Source organism: Erinaceus europaeus, chromosome 3 (genome assembly GCF_950295315.1).
Source record: "Erinaceus europaeus chromosome 3, mEriEur2.1, whole genome shotgun sequence".
In the NCBI taxonomy this organism is placed as follows: Eukaryota; Metazoa; Chordata; class Mammalia; order Eulipotyphla; family Erinaceidae; genus Erinaceus; species Erinaceus europaeus.
The window spans coordinates 41,104,004-41,113,035 of NC_080164.1; the positions used below are offsets into that span (position 1 = coordinate 41,104,004).

At 41.5% G+C, this 9,032-nt stretch overlaps 1 non-coding gene across 1 annotated transcript; it reads left to right on the plus strand.

The window, feature by feature from the left end:
- The first annotated feature begins 370 nt into the window (after nucleotides 1–370).
- Nucleotides 371–476, plus strand: LOC132537843 (U6 spliceosomal RNA). The gene has a single exon (XR_009549268.1). It is a non-coding gene; the product is annotated as a U6 spliceosomal RNA (small nuclear RNA).
- The last annotated feature ends 8,556 nt before the right edge of the window (nucleotides 477–9,032 follow it).

Genomic DNA, 9,032 nt, shown 5'->3' on the forward strand with positions numbered 1-9,032 from the left:
GTGGGAACCAGAGGCTCGAACTGGGCTCCTTGCCCAGAACCTTGAATTTTATACTATGTGCACTTAATCCTGTGCACCTCCACCCAGCCCCCCATAGGCACTTTCTAGATCTGAACAACCACCATGGGCTGTGTAAGAGTTCCTATGTCTCCCATGGCAGAGTAACCAAACAGGGTGACTTATAATAACATAAATTTATGCTCTCTCAGTTTTGGAGGACAGAAGTTTAGCTTAATATCAAGGTGGTGGAGCCAGGCAGTGACACATCTGATAAAAGTACATACATTACCTGCCATGTGTGAGGACCTAAATTCGAAGCCCCTATTTCCTCCTGCAAGAGGAAAGCTTCATGAAAGGAAAAGCTTCAGGAAAGCTTTGGCAGCACATAGACTAAAATTGAAATGATACAGAGAAGATTATTAGCATGGCCCCTGCACAAGAATGATATGCAAATTTGTGAAGTGTTCCATATTTTTAGAATGAAGCAAATGGAAAAGAAAAAGAAAAGAAAGCTTCATGAGTATTGGAGTAGTGCTGCAGGCATTTCTATCTCTGTCTCTTTCTCTCTTTTACTCCATATCAAAGAAAACAGAGAAAAGAGTTGTCACCCAGGATTGTGAAGTCTTCCTGCAGGAACCAAGACTCCAAGATAACACTGGTGACAAAAGAAATGAAGTCAAAGTGTTGCAGAACTGTGCTTCCTCTGAAGGAGCTAAATGAGAGTACTTCTTGCCTCTTCTAGCTCCAGATATTGTTGTCAATCATTGGGAGTCTTTGGTTTATAGAGACTGCCCTCTGGGGCCACATGGTAGTGCTCAAGGGTCTGGGTTCAAGCTCCAGGATGAAAGCTTTGTGAGTGGTGAAGCAGTATTGCAGGTGTCACTCTGTCTCTCCCCTTCTCTTTTTTTTAAGTTTTTTTTTATTATATCTTTATTTATTGGACAGGGACAGTCAGAAATCAAGAGACAATGGGGAGAAAGAGAGGCAGAGAGACACCTGCAGCACTGCTTCACCATTCACAAAGCTTTCCCCCTGCAGGTAAGGACCAGGGAATTGAACCCAGGTCCTTGCTTACTGTAGTGTGTCTCTCAACCAGTTGCACCACCACCAGACCCCTTTCTACCCCTCTCTACCACCCTCTTCCCTCTTAATTTCTGGTCATCTCTACCCAATATATTAAGGCAATAGAAAATTTAGAGAGAGAGACAGCCCTTTGATCTTCATTTCACAGGACAATTTTTGTGTGTTCACACCATCATATATTTGCAACCATTTCACTTCCAAATAAAGTCAGGAACTAGAGGTTAGAATACCACCATATCTTTTGGGAGGCACAGTTCATACTCTGACAAGGCAGACTCCCAAACTATGATCCAGGAAAAGCAGTTGTCAAATCACAGTCCCAGGTGTGATCACTATCACTTGCTTGATATCATCAAAATACTGACTTATGGAAGTAACTTTAACTAAGTTGTTGCTGACATACACAGAGTGACAGATGTGAGAAATGTGAACAGAATGATCAATGACTTTGACTGGTTCTCTAATCAAAACAACAGAAAAATGAGAACTTACATACTATGGGTCTAGGCAGAAGCTCTGCCCATACTGAAATGTTTCAGACTGCTCTCAGAACCAGATGTGCCTCCATGAGCTGCAGGCACAGCCTGGGCTGGACTCCCAGGAGCCTCACCTCCCTGGACTCCTTTTGGCAAGAACCGTGATGTCCTGACTCTAGGTTTGGAGCAAAAGCATTGAAATTTGAGCTGCCACACACCAAGTGCCTTCTACCATGTGGACAGAGAAATTTCTTTGAAGCCATATTGAGTTTACAAAGGAGGGTCCTGGAATTTCTCATAAAACAAGGTTATTGGTTCCGTAGTTGGGGGTGAAACATATCTGCAGCCCAATTCCAGAGATTCTGTGGTGCGGTGGTTGATAGCTTTCAGCTGCCAAGTCAGTCCTACTAGGGAATGTGAGATGTATTCTCAGTGGTTAAGTGCAAAGGCTCCTGACAAACTGGGAAACTTCCACCAAGGTGCTGTGCCTGGAGGCTCTGGCTCCACAAGGACTCGGGCTGTAGTTAGAATTGGCTGGAGCAGCCACACTATGGTGAAAAATCACCATAATTGTCACCTGTGGTGTTTTTCCCTTGGGTGGAACTGAGAGGGAGGTTCTCTGCAGGTTCTGTAGAAGTAGAGGTGCTTTTTAGCCTTGGATTCTGGAAAGTGCATGAGGGACTCTCCAAGAATGCATTCTCCAATCTGCCCTCTTTAACATGTTTTTAAAACCTCTTTGTGAGGGGGATGGGTGGCCCACCTGGTTCAAAACACACATTGCCATGCTGTAGGACCCCATGCTTTCTCTCCTTCCTCCTCCTCTCCTCTCAATTTCCCCCTGCCCTATCAAGTAAAAAACAGATTTAAAAAAAAGTGTGTGTGTGTGTGTGTGTGTGTGTGTGTGTGTGTGTGTGTGTGTGTGTGTTTGTTTGCTTTTCGAGAGAAATTGGAGTAGTGCTCTGGTTTATTCAGGGTGCTGGGGAAAATCAAACCAGGGGCCTCATGAATGTATGAATGTAAAGAATGTGCTCCACCCACTGAGCTAACTGTTCTGGCCACACCCTCTTTTCTATTGCTTTGTTTCCAAATGACATTAAAGAAATCACAGGAACAGCAGTATAGGAAAGAAGGGATTTATGGGCTTGAAAGCAAGTTGAGTTGGAAAAAACGTTTCTAAAACAGCAAAGACAGCAAAGCAAGCTTCAAAGAAGAAGTATAGGATCTGGCTCTATACTGAGTGCAGTTAGAGTGATATAATAGTCTACACATATTTAGGAATCTTCTAGGAAAAACTAGGCATATTTACAAGCAGGAAAAGGGGCATGCTTAGCAGAACATACAGTGGTTATGCAGCATATGCACAGAGAATAGCAGGAAAATGTTATCAGGCGTATACTATAGGTGGAAGAGGGCTCCATTCTACAACCTTCACTGACACGCCCAGCCCATGGACTGCAGTCTCTGGCAGAAAGATTCTATCATCGCCCAATTAAAAAAAATGTGGGGAGATAGCTCAACCTATTAGAGCACAAACTTGTATGTTTGAGGCCCCAGAGGGTCCAGATTTTTTTAATTAATATTTATTTTCCCTTTTGTTGCCCTTGTTTTTTATTGTTGTTGTAGTTATTATTGTTGTTATTGATGTCATCATTGTTAGATAGCACAGAGAGAAATGGAGAGAGGAGGGGAAGACAGAGAGGGGGAGAGAAAGATAGACACCTGCAGACCCGCTTCACCGATTGTAAAGCGACTCCCCTGCAGGTGGGGAACTGGGGCTCAAGTTTTGTGCCACCCCGTGCTGCTGCCTGACTCCCCAGGGTCCAGATTTTAATCCTCAGCACCAGTTAAATCAGAATTGAGCTATGCTCTGGTTTCTTTCATCTCATTCACTTTGTCTCTCTCATGATAAATAAATCTTAATATATATATATATATATATATATATATATATATATATATATATATATATATATATTTGCCTGTTCCAGAGAGGAACTGTCAGACCCTCCAAACTATCAGTCACAGATCAGTTTTTGCTTTTCTTTTACTCAGAGAGCCCATTTCAGCTTTATTGGAGAACAGAAGGGGCACACAATTGCAAAAATTGTGAGTATTTGACCACACAAACCCTAGTTTGTTGTTGGATTAAAATGACTGCTTTTGTTTATATCAACACAACACAGAAGTGATTGAAATTATTATTTTACCCTTGTTATACAAATGCACACACAGCATTGTACCATATACTTCTCTCTGGAGAGTAAGCACATTGGTCAAAATAGAAGGAGGATACTCATTCAATGTTCTAATCTAATCACTTCCACCTGAGAGTTACAAGCACCTGCAGAAGCTGCTCCCAGCTGTTTAGGGAGTGGTCTAATGAAATAATTTATTCATGAGGAGGCAGAATTTTCAGTACTTTACATAGTTACAGTCAACCTAAGATCTTCACTGTACTCATCAAACTCTGGCCTCCATTCCTAAAGAAGTCATATTTCATCTCTATACCCAGCCTGAGTCTCAGTCATACAAATCCAGAATTAGCTGGGTGTCAGGTATTTGATGTTTTACATAATAAAGCAAGACTGCAATATCAAGTATCATGGATGGAGTTTGAATACCTTGGATTGATTACGTTTCCAAAAGCCAGAAATACCTGGTTGAAGGATTCAAAGAAGCAGTGAAACAAAGAGGATATTTCTTTCTATTTCTCTTGAGTTTTTCTTGGGCTAGCCAAGCAATCAAATTGTTGATAGCATCATACAGATTAGGAGGAGAAAAATGGACAAACTTACTAATCAAGAAAGTTGGACTTGGATGTGGAGTCTAAAATTAATAGGACAAAATAAGGACTGATTTTGTGAGTTAAGGGGATGGCCTAAGGGCTTGGGACTTCAATTGGAGGGGGTGGTCTTGCATGATGAGAATATGGCTGTGTGTGCTCAACCAGTGCACAACCACCCAGTCCCTAGTCAAATTCTTTTAGATGCAGGCATGGCTAAGGGAACTGGAAAGAACTGGAAGAGAACATGAGTATCTAACAAACAATGCTCTTTAATTACAAGTTTACCCTGCCTGGTAGGCAGGTTTCTCTAATAGGAAGCTTATTTCTGGAAAGAATCCTAATTCTGAGTGATGCTCCCCATCACTTTTTACTCTTTTAATAGAAGTGTCAAATTTCTCCTGAGCCTCCAGGACATTGACTGACTTCACTTGGCATGTTAGCTGATAGTCCACAGGCTTAAATGACCCCTACTCTGAACCTATTGGGGAGTTTGTTCTTCATATGGAAGCTATGTTCACCTGAGAGGCACTTAGTTATTCATTTACTCAACAGATATTTATGAGAGACCTATAAGGAACACCTGGACGTTTGGTAGGGCCTGTGTTAGTAAAAGCCTTCCCCACCTGAAAAAATCCCCTCTTATCTACATGAGTGAATGTGGTCTCTTCCCTGCCTAGAGTTTTTCAGGAAACTTCTTTTACCAAGATATACTCTGCATTATCTTGATCAGGGAAGCTGCAAGATGGCTCACTTGGATAGTGAACTTGCTTTCTCATGTGCACAACCTAGGTCCTTGATCCAGTATACTGAAGGAAGCTGTGGTATCTTTCTGTCTTTCTGTCTGTCTCTCTATCCCTGTCTTTCTGTGTCAAAAAAATCCAGCCAGGAGTGGTGAAACTCCAATGAGGAAAAATAAATAAATAAACAAATAAATAAATAAAGGAGAAAGGGGGAGGGAAAGGAACTGAAGAAGGAGGCAGAGGAGGAGGAGAAATAATATGTAAATTTGTGTCTGTCTGGAAGCAGTTACTAGAGGTGACAAGAAAGTCATAGTAAATAAGGGCTTCTTTAAGTTCAGCCTTCTAATTGATAAGAGGAGAATTGGTCTTCCCTCTCCCAATCTGCCCAGCCCCTTCAGGGTTAAAGTATAACAATACAAAGATTTCTTTTAGAAAGCAAATGTCTCTTACAAAAGGGACTATAAAACTTCTACTCAGTTTTCAGAACTTTTCCAAAATCCAATGTTCCATAAAAAAAGAAGACTAGCTCAAAATAATCCTCATGCCAAAGGGAGATATTTGAGGGGGTGGTACATTCTGTTCCCTGTTTTTGCCAGGTTGAGTTACCCTGCCCTTCCCAACCTTGCCTTTCCAGACCTTGAAAGGGTGAAAAAGCACAGAGGACCAGTGCTAGTGCTTTATTAGTTCTTTTCAGTTCCCTTAGCCATGTCTGCATCTAAAAAAATTTGACTAGGGACTGGGTGGTGGTGCACTGGTTGAGCACACATTATAATACACAAGAATCTGAGTTCAAGCCCCCAGTCTAAACCTGCAGGGGGAAAGCTTCACAAGTAGTAGAGGAGATATTCAGATATCTCTTTCTCTCCCTTCCCTCTCAGATTCTGTCTCGATCCAATAAATAAATGGATAATAATAATAATAAAACTAAATAAAAAATTAAAAGGATTCAACTTTGACTCTTTCAAAAGGATGTATTTATTTATTTTATGAGAATGAGAGACAAGAACTATCATATGCAGTGCTGAGGATTGAACCCTGGACCTCACAGATGAAAGGAAGGAACTCTACCAATTGAGATACCCCCTGATACATGGAACCATTCCAGTCCTGTCCCAGATACCAGCCCTTTGTTCCCCTGTTGCACAGCACGTGTGAGCAGGGGTTGAGCATAGAGCAACAAGCACTAAGGAAGGTTTAGGATGGGGATGGGGAAAGTGCAAGGCAACCTGGGAGGAATGCCTTGTTGCCTTAGGCACTGTCAGGTTAGGGGATGGTTAAAGGGGGGGCGGGGAGGGACTAGGGGAGCTGACTCATTGTCTGGGAATGGCCCCTTGCAGACTCCCGGGTTTACCCATACCCCAGAGAAGTTTCCCCTGCAGGACATGTACTCATTTGGCTTGACTTCACTGAAGGAAGTTTAGAGTTGTGGCTCTTCCACAGTTCCTTATTCAGTCAGTCCTCTTAACAGCCTATGAGTAGGGGTGCTCTTCCCATTTGGCAGATGGGGAAATGGTGGCCCTAAAGAAGGGAAGTCTTGCCAGTCACAGAACTAGTGAAGTAGTCTCCCAGTTCCTCCCTCTTCCAACAGTCTGTTCTGTATAAATCCTTAGAGTGTGCTTAGAGACTAGCTGGGACACAGAGGGGTAAACAGATGACATAGTAAAGCTGGGAAGAGGCACCAGTGAGAGGGCTGTGTGCTCCAGAGACCCTGTGAATGGTAATAACATAAATGGTTGGGTCCTAAAAGCAAAGCATGATAAATTGGGAGTGAGCTTGGCTTAGACGATGAGGGCATGTCCAGCCTCTATCATGAAGGGCTAGAACCCAAGCATCACCTTGTTGCCCTAGGACACTGTAATCCGAGTACTTGGTCATTGGGCATCCAGACTAGGCCTCTGACTCAGCAGCCCTTAGTATCTAGAAGGATAGAGCCCCCATAAGTGCCAAGTACAGTGCTCCCAGGAGTCGTGCAGAATTCTACAGAGAATATGAGAGTAGTCCATGCTAATTTAAAAAAAAAATGGAGGGAGTTGGGCAGTAGTGCAGTGGGTTACGCACACGTGGAGCAAAGTGCAAGGACCTGTGTAAGGATCCAGGTTCGAGCCCCCAGCTCCCCACCTGCAAGGGAGTCACTTCACAAGTAGTGAAGCAGGTCTGCAGGTGTCTATCTTTCTCTCCCCCTCTCTGTCTTCCCCTCCTCTCTCCATTTCTCTCTGTCCTATCCAACAACAACGACATCAATAACTACAACAATAAAACAACGAGGGCAACAAAAGGGAATAAATATTAAAATAAATAAATACATAAATAAAGAATAAAAAAATGGAGAAGGGGTACAGCTGGCTGGTAAATATTTAAGATCAGCACCAAAGTCCTTGTCTGGCACTAGGTAATTACAGTCACTAGTATTCTTTCTCTTTCCCTCCCTTTTGCTCTTTACTAGCTATAAGACCTTGGGCAAAATTATGTGAGTGATTTAAGCACCTGCATTTTCATCAAAAAAGACATTCATCTCTGTGAGTGGGTGTTGTGAGGATCAAACACTGGAATGTCTGTGCACAGCATTATTTACATAGATCAAGATTTGGAAACAATCCAAATACCCACCCATGTATGAGTGCTAAATATGTACAAAGAATTACTACTCATATATATATATATATATATATGAATAAAAATATATATGAATAAAACAGATTTTCCACCAATTTGAAACATGAGGTGGACCTAGGAAGTATGCTTGGTGAAATAAATCAGTTGGAGAAAGACAAACAATATGATTTCACTTGTATGTGGAAGATAAACAAAACTAATGAACAAGAAAACTCTCAGACTATAAAAACAATCTAGGGGTAACAAGAAGGGAATGGGGGTTGAGGTGGTGGTGGGTGAATGGGGAGACAGGATTAGGTAAAAGTTGGATAAAATTAATTATGTGGTGTACTGTACAATGAACCTAGATGTTTTGATACTTTTTAAAATATCTATAGATAAAGGAGCAGAGACAAAGCAAAGAATTAAAGATATCTCAGCACCAAAGTATCTTTCAATATAGTGAGGTCTGAACTATAAAAGAACTTGGATTCCCAGCATATCTGGCAAAGCATGTGTACCCTGTGAGCTATTTCTCTGACCCATGGAAAACAGACTTTTGGTGGCAAACATCACACTGATTTATAAAGTTATATGTTTGAGACCAGTGAAGTGTCTCACCTGAATCATGTACAACTTGATTTTACTATGTACATAACACAGGTTCTAGTCGGGCCCCCACAGCACTGGAAGAAGCTTTTGTGTTATGATCTCTTTCACTATCTCTCTTCAAGAAAGGAGGGAGGGGTTGGAAGCAAGGAAATCAGGAAACAAATAAGCAAAGAAACAAAGAAAGAAATATATTGGGAATTTATATGAAGTTAAAAAACAGTGTTACATAATACATAATATTGTATGTTTGCACACAGGTGATCTTGGGGAAGTCTTTCCTGCTACCAGTACTTTAATAGGGATAGTACCCAGGACCATACCCTCAACTCAAGACAGTAGTCACAGAAAAGAAAACTAGGTTAAGATACCATTGTGTCACTTACTAATCTGTTCTTTGTGGATAGCAGAACAAATAAAGACTGTCAATTAGCACTATCATATGTGAACGGAATGTTGGGAAGAAGAAAGATAACAGAATTTTGGACAGATAACAAGATTGGTAAAGTAATCAGCAGAGGAAAATAAGTATATTTCACCGGGGTACCAGACAATAGAAAACTTCAGGAACTGTCCTCAAATAATTCATCCTGAGGAAAATTGGGATTCTGAAGGGCAAGGCCACTATGGGCCTCCATAGGGCAGAGGCAGTAAATAAGGGAAAGATGGGAAGAAGCACATTGATGTCAAAAAGCGTCACTGCTAAAAATATCATTTTTTTAAAGCATAAACCATTGTGTTAATCTC